This window comes from Mandrillus leucophaeus, unplaced genomic scaffold (assembly GCF_000951045.1).
Source record: "Mandrillus leucophaeus isolate KB7577 unplaced genomic scaffold, Mleu.le_1.0 Scaffold466, whole genome shotgun sequence".
NCBI lineage: Eukaryota > Metazoa > Chordata > Mammalia > Primates > Cercopithecidae > Mandrillus > Mandrillus leucophaeus.
In genome coordinates, this window is record NW_012104987.1 from 1,068,851 (window position 1) to 1,084,061 (window position 15,211).

Genomic DNA, 15,211 nt, shown 5'->3' on the forward strand with positions numbered 1-15,211 from the left:
CCTTCCTTTCTTCCCTTCCTTCCTTCTTTCTTTCTTTTTCCTTCCTTCCTTCTTTCTTTCTCCTTCCTTCCTTCCTTCCTTCCTTCCTTCCTTCCCTGCCTCCCTCCCTCCCTCCTTCCCTCTCTCTCTCTCTTTCTTTCTTTCTTTTCTTTCTTTCTTTCTTTTCTTTCTTTCTCTCTTTCTTTCTTTTCTGTCTTTCATTCTTTCTCTCTCTCTCTCTCTCTTTCTTTCTTTCTTCTTTCTTTTTTCTTTTTTCTGTTGCCCAGGCTGGAGTGCAGTGGCACGATCCTAGCTCACTGCAACCTCTGCCTCCTGGGTTCAAGTGATTCTCCTGCCTCAGCCTCCCGAGTAGCTTGGATTACAAGCATGTGCCACCATGCCAGGCTAATTTTTGTATTTTTAGTAGAGACAGGGTTTTACCATGTTGGCCCAGGCTGGTCATGAACTCCTAACCTCAGGCGATCCACCCACCTCAGCCTCCCCCAAAATCCTTTATTTCTTAAAAGAGGATCAGATCAGAGTAATGACAAGCGATTATAATAATTTTGAGGGTGAGATTAGGTTTTATTACAATAACCTGGTAGTTGTGCTTGCTATAATCCTTAGCCCCCTGCACAGGACACTGGGCAACCTGAAAGCAGAGTCTACACCTTGGTTCCGACTACATCGCAGATTCTTAGCTCAGCACCTGGCCAAGCAGAGGTGCCAAGTACAGCTGAATGAAGGCACTTGGGTTGCAAGATATGACAAGAATACTACGATGTTGGAAATTGGGACTTTCCTAGAACAGCCCAGATACAAGGTCATCATAAATATGTGCCTTGATAACCTACCAGGTCCTTTAATCCCACTGCAACCCCCAACCTGGACCTACCTGGTCCCAGGTATTTCCCAGAATCACGCTCTTGCTTTGCCTTCTCTGCTTACGTTGGCTTCCTTCATTGGCCTACTCTGTGTTACTTCACTCTAGGTCTTGGGGGTCACCTCTGATCTCCCTTGGATCTCCCTTCTCTGGATCTCCCTTCTCTGGGAACCCATCGGATCTCCCTTCTCTGGCTCACCTGCTGTCATGTTGTTTCTGGTTCTGCACTTGACTTGGATTGTAGCATTATCCCAACTCCAGTTAGAAGACCCCCCCCAGCATGCTGACCCTGGGAGCCCTCACTAACCAAAGTTACCCCCTCACCTCACCTCTTCTGGCATCCCCTCTTGGCATGGGAGTTCAGATGTCTACAGATGTGTAAGTAAGAAAAGTGGTTTCATGCTCTCTTACTAGAAAATAATTCCCAACTTCTGAAAAATTAGTAGAAAATTGTGGGTTTATTTGCCTTGCTTCTTGGAATAAGAAAACTTGATGACATAAAATAGAAACTGCAATATTCTGATACCAATAACAAAGAGTAATTTAAATACTGCGGCCAGATATATTCCCTTCTTTTATGTTCATGACGCTGTCATTTAAAAACATGGATCTTAAGATAAAACCTACTCTGCTATCTAAGGATTTCTAGAAAAAGAAAGTTTTTTGCTTGTTTGTAAAAATTCCTTTTAACACAAATGGAACTTTAGAACTCAACTACTCAAATTGTTGCTTTTCATAAATGAGGCAGCCAGAACCCAGGGAAATGGTGTGTCTCGCCCAATGTCACCAATCCCTGCCCTGGCCTTGAGAGAGTACACGGGGTTTTATTCCACTTAGTATCTCCAGATTCCATGTCCATGTTTTTTAAATAGTGAGAGCTCAATAAATCTAAACAGAACTGAACTATACTGAGCAATGTGATAATGTCTTGAGATTTTCTTACTACTGGTTGTAGGTTCACCTTTGTTTCTGGTAAATCATGTTAAAATTTCTTGAGCAGAGTAACTTGAAGTAGATAAGTCTCCTTTTCTGACACTGAGCAGGGAAGAATTATGCTGACCATTCTGATTAGCTTTCTGTATTCCCTGTGAGAAGCAGCACTCTAAAATCATCTGATTTGGGCTCAGAGCAGCCCAGATTGTAATATTATTTACCAGTTAATTGGAGGCAGGAAGCCAGTTCTGCTGCTCCACACACACCAGCAGAGACTTCAGAAGACCTTCATCCACTGCGGGAATGGCTGAACCCAGACGGTCTCTGAGGCTGTCTTTCCTCTTGGTCAGCTCCAAGTATGAGATTTATACATGTTGGAGAGGTTCATGTTGCTGTTAGAAGGTAGGTCTTTCAGAATATTAGATTTTGTGGAACTAAAATTTAACAACAGGATTTTACTTATAAAACAATAACTATGTGAATGTGTAAAGCTTGGTATGGCTATACATCAGTGGTGTTTTATTCATTAAACAATTTATTTAACTATAAGATTGCCTAAAATATAAGCTTTTCAGAGAAACGAGCATGCCTAGTGATTTATGAAGCACAGAAGGACCTGATCTTCTGGAAAAGGAACATAAATAAATTACGTGAGTACAACATGAAATGCAGAATTGCAGAATTCTAAAACTGCTCTTCTCCACTTTTGCTGCAGTAACTGAAAAAATCATGGCATTAATATTGATCTTTCACAATTTTTTGACAAATAAAAATTGTATATATTTAATATGTACAATCTGATGCTTTGATATATATATAATGAAATGATTATCATAATTAAGCTAATTAACATATCCATCGCCTTATATAGTTACTTGGGGTGTGTGTGTGTGTGTGTGTGTTGAGAACATTTAAGATCTACTCTCTCAGCAAATTTTAAGTATTACTGTATAGTTACCATAACTATACAGTATTAGTATTATTGTTAAGTATAGTTACTGTACTGTGTATTTGATCTCCAAAATTTATTCATCTTACACTCGAAAGTTTGTGCCCTTCGGCTAAATCCCCCAATTTCCCATTCCTCAGCCCCTCGCAGCCTCCCTTCTACTCTCTGTTTCTTTGAGTTCGACATCTTTAGATTCCATGTGTCAGTGAGAATATGCAGTATTTGTCTTTCTGGTCTTATTTAATTTAGCAAAATGTCCTTTATGTTCATCCATGCTGCCACAAATAGCTGGATTTCCTTCTTCTGAATCACATTATGTATATATCTCATCAATGGCATAGCATGTGTCAGTACCTCATTACTTTTTAAATGCTGAAGAATATTTCATTGTACAGATATGCTACCTTTGTTTATTTGTTCATCAGTAGGTAGATGTTTGGATTGATTCTGGGGTTTTTTGGCTATCATGAATAATACTTCTTTGAACATCTATGTAAAAGGTTTTGACATATACATTAGCTTTTCTTTCTCTTGGGTTTTTCTAGGGATAGCGTTGCCAGCACCAGCCCACCCAGATGCATCTCATAAGGTTTCCATATTTTATGTCTTTGCCAATCTTGAAGTCACGCTTTCTCTTGCGAAAAGAAAAGGTGACACTTTCTCTCCTCCTTTACACTTTCACACTCTTCCTATAAAATTAAAAGCCAAGTTAAAACTCAAATATATCTATTTTTTAAATCATGGCAATCAGCAAGTGACCCCATGGAATTTCAACTTTTTAAATTAAATGAAAAGGTAATCTTTTAATCGAAAGCAAAGCCAAGTGGTTGCTGAATATCTATCCTGTGGTGGAATTACTGAGGATGTGTCAGTGATAGTCTGCTCAGGGCCCACAGTTCTGTCTGGCGATCAGAGCTGGCCTTCACTCTTTCTTTCCCAGCTGTCTTATTCTTAATGTCTGAAGGGTTTCCAGAGTTACTTTGATCTATTTTTTGGACATACATTTTTTTGGACAAAAACATTTCACATTTGAGCTTTTTTATAAAGAAATTTAATATATGGTTTCCTAGCTAGTAAGCAAATAAATAATGTTATGTTGATTTGTACTTATTTGGGCCATTTAAAAATTGTGATAAAAGATAATAACACTAAATTTACCATACTAACGACTTGAAGTATACAACTCAGGGATGGTAGATCTATTCACATTATTCATTTCCAGAAATTTGTTATCATACCAAACCAAAACTTGCTGTCCATTAAACAATAACTCTGCAATCCCCCTAACACTCCTCCCATAGGAATCTCTACTAACTCTCTGTTTCTGACTTTGCCTATTCTAAGTTCCTCATACATATAGAATCACACAATATTTGTACATTTCTGCCTGGCTTATTACATTTAGCATAATGTTGTTAAAGTTCATCCATGTAGTAGATCTCATTTCTTTTAAAGGATGAGTGGTATCCCATTGTATGTGCTGATGTTTACTTGTAGAATAAGTAATTTATATATTTTCTCCATGAACAACTAACTGAAAGGCAAAGTAAATTACTGATAAAAGAGACTAGAACTGGCTACAAATGGAATCCTGGAGGTGTTATTTACTCCCTAATTTAACCAATTTTCTAAGTAAAACAATGAAAAGATAAGTAGGACTTGCTACTTTTTGGTTTTTTTCACATGCTAATCATATAGACAGTATGCCCACAGACAGCACAGTAAAACAGTGAGAACAAATTCCTAACTGTCTGTTAAGAAATGCTGGAATATTCAACATGAATTCTATCCTATGACCTGGGTGTACATAGAAACTGTTTTTTCAGGTTTGCCTCTTGTTTAACTCTGCATATTATAGTGAATTATTACTGTTAGTATTTTTAAATTAAGACGGAGTCTTGCTCTGTCACCCAGGCTGGAGTGCAGTGGTGTGATCTCGACTCACTGCAACGTCTGTCTCCCAGATTCAAGTGATTCTCCCACCTCAGCCTCCCGAGTAGCTGTGATTATAGGTGCCCATCACCATGCATGGATAATTTTTGTATTTTTAGTAGAGACGGGGTTTCACCATGTTGGCCAGGCTGGTCTTGAACTCCTGATCTCAGGTGATCGGCCTGCCCCAGCCTCCTAAAGTGCTGGGATTATAGGCGTGAGCCACCACACCCAGCCCTAGAAAGCTCTGCATTTAGTTAATTTTCCGTCTTGTTTTATTGATCTGCATAGAGCATGCAATTTTTGTGTGTGTTGGGTAGTTTATGTTCTGATGCTCATGGGATGCCACAGAAGTCAAAGACCAAGGATATTTTGCTGTAAAAACCAACATGTGCTCACGTTAGAAAAACAAAAACAAAACGAAGGTTTTCTTTCCTCTGGGGAGATGCTGTTTTGTCTCTTGAAGAAGCTTGGTAAGCCTCAGTGTAGGATGTACATGATGGTTTCACAGGAGACACGTTTTAAAAATCCTCTCTGATACCCTTTCTTATGTCTGATGGCCAATCTCAATCAAAAGAAGGCTTTCCCCTGCTCTGTGACGAGTGACTCTCGGCATGAAGCAAGTTAGATTCCTCCAGTCAGCAATTTGGTTTCAGTCTCAGACTTTCAATTGAAACTAAAAGAAGGAAGGAAGGAAGGAAGGAAGGAAAAAAGGAAGGAAGGAAAAAAGGAAAGAAAGGAGAGAAGAAAGGAAGGAAGGAAGGAGAGAAGGAAGGAGAGAAGGAAGGAAGGGAGGATAGAAGGAAGGAAGGAAGCATGAGTTCATTTTATAAAACTTTTATCCAACATGTGTGATGTACAAAACTCCATCTTGGAATTCCTGAGAGATATATCCTAACACCATCTCGAACCCCAACTTTCCAAAACCACGGTGACACTTCACAGGAGTGACTGTGTGCAGAGGAGAAGACAGGAAGCAGTAACAGCAGCCCTGGGCTGGGCTCAGGTGCTCTGGACGCAGATAACAGGTTTACAGAGGGGCCTGCAGCTCCCTGGGCAATGGACAGCAGCCTTCAGCATCGAACCCAAACCAGACACCCTCTCTCAGAGCTAAGGGCCTAGTGGACACCAGGCTTCATTCTCACCAGCTCAGGGACTGGACAAGATCACGCCTGCAGTGGGGCAGGGGTGTGGCAGGCAGAGGCCAAAAGAAGCCTCAGCATCTACAGGTCTCTACGTTACTTCTCACTCTCCCAGTGACTCAATTTTTTAGATATTTTACATCCTAATGTGGTAGGCAGGGCACCTTGTAGTGACTTTGCACCTGTGGATCTTGGGGCATCACTGTTTGTTTCTTGGCAAGTGACTGAGGCCTGCCTAACTCTGCACAGGGCCAACTAATTAGAGCCGGTCACTCAACAGAGCGCAGAAAATATCCACAATGATTAGCAGATCTGTTCAGGAATTTTGAGTTGCTTTTTGTGTGTTTTAAAATTTCGTTTGTTTTTATATTTACTCTGTTAACTAATGGCATATGTTTGTGTGTACACAGAGTTTAGAATGACAAGGTAACAACATAAAGGCAGAGCGGCTTTGTGGTTAGAGTGAAATGTTGTTCAAACATGCCATGCCTCCTCCCCACCCTACATTCATTTTTTTCTGTTAAGGCGTCATGTCTCCAAGAAGCTTTCTTTAATAAAGCTGCTTTTGAATTATTTAATAAAAATAGCCCCTATTCTTTGCACACTTACAATATGTCAGGCATTTTTTTGAATACATGGATATTATATCTCTATTTGACAGATGAGAACACTGAGACTCAGAGAGTAAGTTCACAAGAACTCTAAAGCTAGTGAGTGAGTAGCTGAGCTAGAATTAGAAGCAAGTGTATTTGAGTCTTGTAGAAAGATAACTCCCCAGATTAAGCAGTTGTATGTTGTTACTGTCTACCTCTGGCTTGGACTGGGACAAACTAATGTATGTTAGAACAATGAGTAAGCGCATGTCAGTGGGAGGCAGGGCAGGTGGACAGTGGCAGAGACAGCTGCCTGGGACATGGAAAGGCCATGCACCCCATTCTTTAAGGCAACAGCATTGGGTTCACGCTCACCTGCATTAGAGTTGGGATTTCTCCATTTCACCTTTTGTTTTGTTACCTTGGTGAATTGACTTATTTTTCTCTGATTCCAGGTCAACCAGAAGGATTTGTTACAGATGGTTTTTGGGTTAACAAGGGCTAACGATGGAAAAATCACATTCTAGAGTAAAAGCTTGGGGGAAAGAGTCTGGAATCCAAGGCTACCAGAGCAGGCTGTGGAAAGAATGAAGTAACATGAGCCAGACAGAGCTGGAGGAAGAGTTCTGGGCTCAGCAATGTCAGGACAGCCAAGCAGGAAGCAAAGGCCCAAGGAGGTACCAGGGATCTGACATCTGCATCGATCAGTGGATGGAATTAACAGACCGGAGTGAAAGCCGGAGACCTAGTGGTGATGAATCCCACCCTTAGAGGACTGAGGGTGGCCTGGCTGCCATCCAGCTGGGCCATTCTGATGGGTCAGTGCCAAGGACTGATCAATCAGTGCCCGTGCCCAGCAAGTTGAGGCCTGTGTCCAGCTGCTCAGGGGATATGCTGAATATGGTCCCTGACTAGTATGGCTGCGAATTTAAGCTGGGAAGCATGTGATCATTAGAAGACCTATTTCCAAACCCAGAAAAAATAGGAGCCCAGGAAATTAGCTGGATAAGAAGTTTTAAAAATGCATGGTTAATGTAACAGATCTCACCTATCTGAGATCCACGTCTATTCACCATCATTAAATGCCTCCTACTTAACGTGGGCTGACAGGGGTTAGAGAGTGAGCTCTGGTAGCCAGAAAGTGGAGAACTCTAGAGATGTTGTTTTCTGTGTTCCCAAGCTTTGTACACTGCCTAGCTCTTAGTAAGCAACCAATATATATCTGTCGATTACAGAAGTACAGCTCAGATTCCCAGGGAGTTTTCAGCCATTGTGATTTTCTAAGTAATGTTTCTATAAGCACCTAACAAATCATTGCATTATTAGTAAACTTACAATCTGTAAAACAAATTAGTAAATTAATATCACAAACTTACTATTTAGTTCACTCCTTTGTTTAATGACACAATCTTGATTTTATTCTGATAATCTCTCATTGAATAAACAATGAGTTCCCAGGTGCCAGAATGACTTGAGAAATCTTTATTACAACTCCTGATCCATGATTGAATTTGAACCTGTGAATTGCTGAAGTCTTGAACACTTAAAGGAAATAATGTAATACAGTTAGTTGATGTCTAGGTCTTCTCTGACCTTCTATCCCTACCTCATCCTAGAGCACCGGGAACCTTCCCTAGCACAGCAGTAAGGTCCCAGCATGACAACTGCTCTGTCACTGACCAGCTCTGCTCCTGACTGTAAGCTCCATGGGGCCAGAGATTTATCTGCTTCACCCTTGTATTTCTAGTGTCCACTCGGCTGATTGCATTGTCATGGTAGGTGCTCAATAATTTTTTATTAAATGAATGAATGATGGTGAGCCAAAATTCACAATCTGATTATTGGCCTTTGTATATCTAAACTTTTAATACCATGACATAATAGAATATCTGATACTGACAAATTTTAGTTGTATTGTTACTGTGAAAAATTAAATTCTTACAGTTAATAGAATAAGACAGTGCTGTGTATGACTTTCTAAAATCTTTTGGAAAAATATATAGTTGGGTGCTTTTAAGAATATATTTAAAGTCAAAATAATGAATTTTGAATATCAAATAATGAATATTTGAACAGTTATTCCTTTTATTTTCTAAATGGCACAAGACTCTAAAAGCTTTATGCTATGGAGACATTTATTTTCAAAGTTCTGCTTTCAAGTTTGAAGAAATTTCTATACAAGCAATATATATTTGTAGTAGAACTATTTAAAAATAAAATGAAGGAAGAGGAAACAAATTACTAGAAATAATGCATTGTCCTAACATCCAGGTATAATCAGAGTAAAAGCCTGGCAGAAAGATTCTGGAATTCAAGAATATTTTTGCTCTATACCCATACCTTTACCATATCTTCATCTCTTTGTCTCTCTCTCTTTTCTTAACCCTCTCACACTCATGCATATGTGCGTGTGTCTCTCTGTATGCATGTATGTATGTGTTTCTGTCTGTGTGCATGTGTTTCTGTCTGTGTGCATGTGTTTGTGTGTGTATTTCAATGCAGATGCAAATTTATATTTCAAAATATAATTCTCCTCTCACAGCTCCAATGTAAACATAGGAAATGAGTTGGCAGTGGAGCTGTGGAAAAAGGAAAGGTTAGCAAGGCCAGTCTTGATGGTCAGATGTGTGTGTCTGACTCAAAATGTAAATTATGTACTAATCCTTCAATGTACATGCTACATCCTATCATAAACTTTGATGCCTGGGGAAAATATGACCAGTCATTTTTATATTTTTCTAGAAGACTTACTATTTCATTTGTAGTTCTTTCAACTTTTGCCTGAAGAATTGCTTTTTGTGGAATGTCTGTAGGTGGTCTCTAAGGGACTCCACAGAAAAAGAGCCAAGCCCCTCTTATGTCTGGTCTGCAACAGGTATCACCCTACTACTGTGAATTCCACTAATTGAAGTCGAGTTTTTGAAAAAACCAAATATCTCAGCAGGAAATCTGTAATACAATAAAACTGCTAATCATTCTGTGACAGTATAATATGTAAACTCATTACAGTAAATTCTATATATTCCACTCTTTTAGATTCTTCCAGGCCCCTTTTCAGCTACACATTGAAAATTGGATAAATATACCCAGTAATGGGATTGCTGGGTCTGGGTATATATTCAGAGGGATATAAATTATTCTACCATGAAGACCCATGCATGCGAATGTTCATTGCAGCATTATTCACAACAACAAAGACATGGAATCAACCAAGATGCCCATCAGTGACAGATTAGATAAAGAAAATGCAGTAAACATAAACCATTCAATACTATGTAGCCATAAAAAGAATGAGATCACTGCTTTTGCGGGAACGTGGATATAAATGAAGGCCATTATCCTTAGCAAACTAACTCAGGAACAGAAAACCAAATACCGCATGTTCTCACTTGTAAGTGGGAGCTAAATGTTGAGAACTCATCAATACAAACAAGGCAACAGCAGACACTAAGGTCTACTTGAGGGAGGAGGTTGAGAGAAGGGAGAGGAGCAGAAATAACAACTATTGGGCATTAGGCTTCATACCTGGTGATGAAATAATCTGATGCAACAAATCCCCAGGAGACAGGTTTACCTATATAACAAACTTGCACATGGATACCCAAACCTCAGATAAAAGTAAATAAAAAAAGAAAATTGGGTAAGTACCCCCATAATTCTGTACTGTCCTCTTGCATCCACTTCTGGTGTCCAGTAATAAGAATATTCTGAAGGATACTACTACCAGCTTCTGCACTGTGCAGTGGAAATTTTGGATGTGAATCCTACATATTAGCACACACACTTCACCATGCAGCTGCTGATTAATTCATTTTTCTTAGCTATACCAGTTTCAATTTCTTAAACTATCAAAGATTGGCAAAGAAAAAAAGGCTTGGACATGTTGTTTACTCTTTTTTCAGTTTTGCTGAGGTATAATTGACAATAAAAATTGTTCATATTCCAGGTGTACAATGTGATATTGTCAGATACATAAACACAGTGAAATGATTACCACAGTGAAGCTAACTAATATATCCATTGGCTCACATGGTTACCTTTTTTTTTTTTTGGTTTGTGGTGAGGATACTTAAGATCTATTCTCAGCAAATTTCAAGCATACAACACATTATACTTGACCCTTGAACAACACAAAGGCAAGGGGCACTGACTCACTGTTCAGTCCAAAATTTACATATTAACTTCTGATTCCCTCAGAACTTAACTCCTAATAGCCTACTATTGAGGTATCAGCCTTGCTGATAACATAAAAGTTTGATTAACACATATTTTGTAAGTTATATGTATTATGTACTGTATTCTTTCAGTGAAGTAAGCTAGAGAAAAGGAAATGTTACTAAGAAAATCATCAGGAAGAGAAAATATATTAACCATTGATTAAGTGGAAATGGTCATTATAAAGGTCTTCAGCCTTGTCGTGTTGACATTGAGTAGGCTGAGGAGAAGGAGTAAGAGGAGGGGTTGGTCTTGCTGTCTCTGGGGTAGCAGAGGCAGAGGAAAGTCTGTATATAAAGGAACCTACACAGGTTGCTCAAGTGTCAACTGTATTATTAACTATAGTCACCATTCTATATAGGGCTCCAGAACTCATTCATCTTATAACCAAATGTTTATACCCTGTGACCAACATATCCCCATTTCCTCACCTCTCTACCCTGGTAACAACCCTTCTACTCTCTCTTTCTATGAGTTCAACTCTTTTGGATTCCACACAAAAGTGAGATCAGCAAGGAAAAAATAATTATAAAGATATGTAAGATAAGTAAGGATAAAGATATTATCCTTGTATTTGTGCTATTCACTGTCTGGACTTAAAAGACACCATTCCTCAGTTAAATTTCAAACATATTATATATATTTGCATATCATATATACATATATCATCTTGCTCTCTACTATATATATATATCTAGTGTGTGTATATATATAGTAGTATGTATAATACTATATGTAGTAAATACATAGTGTTATACCTAGAATCAAATGGAATTATACTACAAATGTTTTATAATCTAATGTTTGGCTTTAGAATATATCATGAATATCATTCCAGGTGACCAACTTTTAAACTCTGGTTTTCTATAGCACTTGTTTAGTTTTGCATTATTTTCTCTGCCTGTGCAGCAGCTATGTATCATGCTTTGCCAATGCATATGAAGGCAACGTGGAAGCAGGATTTGTGTTGTGCCTTCCATAGCCCTTGATAGACTCATGGATACATTAATGCTATTTAATAAGTGATTATAAAATTAAATTAGTGAATAGTATTGAATCTAGCTAGACACTGTTTCATATTTAAGTGTTAAGGAGTGGACATTATACAAGGTGATCAAAAAGGTAAATGGGCTAGGAAGTTGAGTTCTGTGTAAAACAAAAGCCTTAATTGGTTATAAACTGTTCATTCCCACCTGTATTTGACAGTCCTATGTTCAAAATTTAGTCTTAAATTAATACAACAGTGACAATCTTAAATATCAATCATTAGAACTTCAGTTATAGAACTTCAATTACAACAAGGGCCTAGTCCAATGTAGGATGAAAATTCTTTAAAATTTTTTATAATCACACCAATAATCTGAAAATTCCTTGATATTTTTTAGCATTCACAATAATAAAAAATCAAGGAAAATATTGTCTTTCACATCTGGAAAACAGTATATAGTTAATACCAAACTGTAGTTAGATATGAGTAGTAGAAATGTATATAATAAGAATGATAAGCGTATAATGTTTTCTAACTCTATGCCTAGGCCATGGTACATTTACATTTCACATTAAACATTAAAGCAAACGGAGATAACTTTAATATCTAAAGATGTTTTATATCTCCTTTGTTATTTACAAGAAAAGCAAATGGGTTTACCTAATATAATGAAACTGGGCAGAGATTTATATAATAAGATGAATTTATTAAAGAAAACTCAATATATCAGTTTTAGCAGCTGAAATATTGCTTCAATTTTAAAATGACCAGTTCATTGGGATTTTATTTAGGAAAGGCAAGAAACTAAAAGAAAATAATTAATGACAATATAATAAATCTAAACACTTTGGCAGAATACATACTTCCTAAATATTATACTTGTCTAGGATTTCACTTTGAATATATTGTATTCTTTTGGAGAAAGTTGCATTTGGAATATCAACTGTAATTCAATACATTTCATTATAAAAATAGTTTTTTTGTTATCCTGTTATTTTCTTGTTACATGAAATACCACTGTCATGTAGGTGTATTTACAATGAATATGTTTCAACAAACATTTTCTATAACAACATAATCTCCCACGTGTATGCAATTGTTTGGGGCAAAGAAAGATTAGGAGAGAGACAGGCAAAATTGACCTAAAACTGATTTATCTGGTAGACTAACCCCTTTGACTTCGCAATCTCTAATACCCCAGCTATTAACACCTAAACTTCCAAAGCGGAGAGGAAAATAACCCAAGAATTAGCAGCTAGGAGATAATTTCTTTTATGATTTAGCCTGCTAGTAGGGAAAATTTTCCACTTGCAGCAGCACCTGCCAAGGAGGTACAAAACTGAATACTGTGTTCAAGTACAGTGGTCCTAACCAGCTAAAGTTGTTAAAGGGCCATTAACCTTGAGTGATTCAATGCATTGGATCCCCAGCAGACTGAACCAAAGTCTCTGTCCTGGCCAATGAACAGTGAGACTTGTATCAGCTAATCTCACACAGACACTTCAGGAACGTTTCTGGGAATCCAAAGGTCTAGTACATGCTGAGACATCCCCTCAATTTCTTCCCCTTTATGAAAATGTGGGGAGGTTATATGAAGACTCAGGAAAAAGTCAAACAACATCTTGTATGGTTGGGATTTGTCCTGCATAGTGCTGCATATCTCTTAGATAAGTGATACTATGTGGCATTACTACACATAGGTCTAAGACAAAGAGGTACCTCTTGGTCAGAAGACAAGGGTCTAAAAACCAAAAGATACCTCTCACACTCACATATAATAATCTAATATTTAAGAATTTTACTTCTCCTTCCTGTAACTCTGAGCTTTGCTTGTAGTAGTGTTTTAGATACAAATAAAGGAATCCTTAAAACCATATGCAAAAGTAATTCTCTTGCATTGGAAGTTGAATCTGCCTCCTAATCATTTCATGGTATTCATTACAAGGAAACAGCTGAATCGTTGTGGTGCTACTTGAAGTGGTTAATACTAACCACAAGGAAAAACAGAAAAACTACATAATGGGTATAGGAGGAGTATGGATAAAATTCAGATGATCTCAATGGAGATTTTTAAAATTTCATATTCTCATATTTTTTCATAAGAGTATGTCAGGATACACTTCAATATAGATCTAAGATGGACTAAAATGGATTCGATTTACTTTCCTGCCTAAAATAACTAAAAAACAAAATGTATAAAACATACAAAATATATGAAGCAGCTGTTTGCTAGACAATGAACATTAAGCAACAAGGGACAGTGATCCTTCAAAGACGAGAAATAAACTGAAAAGCCAGATGTTTGCCCCGATTTACTACTAGGGAAAGTTTACAGACTGTGGTGCGGAAAGGGGAACGTGGGCAGTGCCCAGAATCTTGTAGAGTTGTGGAGATGAATCTGGGAACCCGCAACGGACAAGGCAGTTATATTTTCCAGGACAGAGCTGTGCCAGAGAGGAGAAGATTGACAGAGAGAGAGCCCAGATATCTGCAGAGAATCCCCTAGCATGTTCAGATCAGTTCTGCATGTGATGAAACTACTCAAGTGTGGAGAAATAATCACCAAAAAGAATTAGAGGGAATTATCCTTGGAGCTCATACAGGGCTGGAAATAGTGCCTGTTCCCAAAGGTAAAAGTGAAAAACATTATAATTCGTAGAGCATCTGCTAAAGGACTGAGAAGGATGCTGTCTCCAGGGTGGGAAACATTAACAACTCTAGATTGAAAAACTTTTGATCCCACCAAATGCAATAAAAAGCAAGACCCAAAAGGATCAAACTAAAATTAATTACATCCCAGAGCAAAACTGAAGAATATTTCTAGCAATGCAAAAATATCCAGCACACAAGAAGATAAAAATCCATTATTTTCTTCCAATAAAAACTTACTAGGAAGGAAGGAAGGGAAGGAAAGAAGGAAGGAAGGAAGGAAGAGAGAGAGAGAGAGAGAGGGACAGGAGGAAAAAGGGAGAGGAGGGAAGGATGAAGGAAGGAAAAAATGAAGGAAGGAGGGTAGACAGGAAGGAAAGAAGGTACAACTCATATTAAAGAAAAAAATCCCTGAATGGAAACTGACCCATAATTAACAAAGATGGTAAGATTAGCGAACAAGTAACTTAAAACAGAATTATATCTTAATTCATTCTGCTCACTATACTAGAGGAAATATACTAGTGAAAACACTGACCAAGTCAGATATAGAGGACATAAGAAAGAGAGAAATTAAACTTCTAGAGAGAAAAAATACAAGGTGTGAAATGAAAAACACGCTGGATGAGATGAATGCAGATTTTATACTGCAAAAGAAAATACTCGTAAATTTTAAGACAGGGCAATAGAAATAATCCAACGTGGATCGAAAACATGGAAAAAGAGTTTTATTAAACAAAAAGAGCATCAGTGAGCCTCGGGACAACTTCAAGGGTCTTTTGTAGTTGCAATTAGAGTCCCTGAAGGAGATGGTAAAGATAGAGTTAAAAAAATTTACAATTTGAGGGCCACATTTCTTTCTTTCTTTCTTTCTTTCTTTCTTTCTTTCTTTCTTTCTTTCTTTCTTTCTTTCTTTCTTTCTTTCTTTCTTTCTTTCTTTCTTTCTTT

At 37.8% G+C, this 15,211-nt stretch overlaps 1 pseudogene; it reads right to left on the bottom strand.

The window, feature by feature from the left end:
• LOC105550152 overlaps nucleotides 1–15,211 on the bottom strand; it is a 21,899-nt pseudogene that overhangs the window by 2,281 nt on the left and 4,407 nt on the right.